Consider the following 324-nt stretch of genomic DNA (forward strand, 5'->3'; position numbering starts at 1 on the left):
GTAGTTGGGATGACAGCTCAAAGATCACCAAATGCATGTAGGGGCTCAATGGTTATGAATTTTAAAAGGTTGGTTTTTCAATCATGTTTGAAATGCCTGGTTCCTACTTTATCAGTTGCATAAAGAATAATTTTCTGTAAAGAAAGAATTACTTATTTATAATTATGAAAATTCAGTGACGTAATTTTATGCAGAGTTTCATCTGAAAGAAGCCATTTTCTTAGTGTGGCATAAGAGAAAATACCCATCTGTTTCCAAACACGCATTTCATATACGACATATGTTTAACACAAACTCATAGTCTGAATGTAGGGATTCTTTATT

At 32.4% G+C, this 324-nt stretch overlaps 1 long non-coding RNA gene across 1 annotated transcript in view; it reads left to right on the forward strand.

Annotated features, from left to right (window-relative positions):
- Window positions 1–68, forward strand: part of LOC309390511 — an 81,072-nt gene extending 81,004 nt beyond the window's left edge. Inside the window, exon 3 of the long non-coding RNA XR_014175148.1 lies at window positions 1–68. This exon is cut by the window's left edge and continues 5 nt beyond it. This is a non-coding gene — a long non-coding RNA (uncharacterized lncRNA).
- Window positions 69–324: the final 256 nt, after the last annotated feature.

This window comes from Natrix helvetica, assembly GCF_964273705.1.
Source record: "Natrix helvetica genome assembly, chromosome: 4".
Classification (NCBI taxonomy): domain Eukaryota; kingdom Metazoa; phylum Chordata; class Lepidosauria; order Squamata; family Natricidae; genus Natrix; species Natrix helvetica.